Raw genomic sequence first — 865 nt, 5'->3', positions numbered from 1 at the left:
ACTTACATTTTGTTGTTTTGAGACTTACATTTTGTTGTTTTGAGACTTACATTTTGTTGTTTTGAGACTTACATTTTGTTGTTTTGGCGAGAGTTTGCTGCAATGGGGAAATGACGTGATGAGACAAGGGTTTTTTCAGCATCGGTTTCCAGCACACTCTGTTTTGGTTATACGCCTCGTTACGGAGCTTTTTTTTTTTTTTTACACGGGTTTAGAGAGCTGCTGCTCAACTTGGGTCTGGTCATTAAGTGAATGAACAAACGCAAACCACTGCGCGTGGGCGGCTTTTAAAGGTGAAGTCACAGGTGATCAGAATCATTACGGTCGGAGGAGARAAAAAACAGGTGAAAACAATTTAACTAAGGTTGTGCAACTCYGGGTTGCCACAAAGTGTTCATTCATAAATAGCAAAGTAAAAAGAACTTTATGAGTTTGTWGATTGAAGTCYTGCTKTCAGAGATCCAGAAAAGAAAATCGTTCATTTTTGGCAGCGTCAGCTGTGGAATTAAAGGAGCTGCTGAAGCCAATGAATGAAATGACGACTGCTGTTAATGTTGTGTCTCCTGTGGGTCGTATACAGTCACAGTAATAAAAATCTAAATCATATTCATCTCTCTCTAGTCCTGCTCMGGTTTTTCTTTGRTCAAATATTTACACAGYATTAACAGCAGTCTCTTTWACTTGCAGCTTTATGTCGTTAGTGTACATTATTACATTTAAAATTATAATCCCAGTTCGAACAGAATAGCCTGTTTTCAACATAATTATGGAGTGTGATTTATTTTCAACTCAAAATATCTTCAAACTAACAAAATATAAAGTTATTAGTGAAGAAAACCCGTCTGGATAACAGCAGACTGACCAC

This window comes from Austrofundulus limnaeus, unplaced genomic scaffold (assembly GCF_001266775.1).
Source record: "Austrofundulus limnaeus strain Quisiro unplaced genomic scaffold, Austrofundulus_limnaeus-1.0 Scaffold764, whole genome shotgun sequence".
Taxonomy (NCBI): Eukaryota; Metazoa; Chordata; class Actinopteri; order Cyprinodontiformes; family Rivulidae; genus Austrofundulus; species Austrofundulus limnaeus.
Note: the sequence above shows the minus strand (reverse complement) of the source record.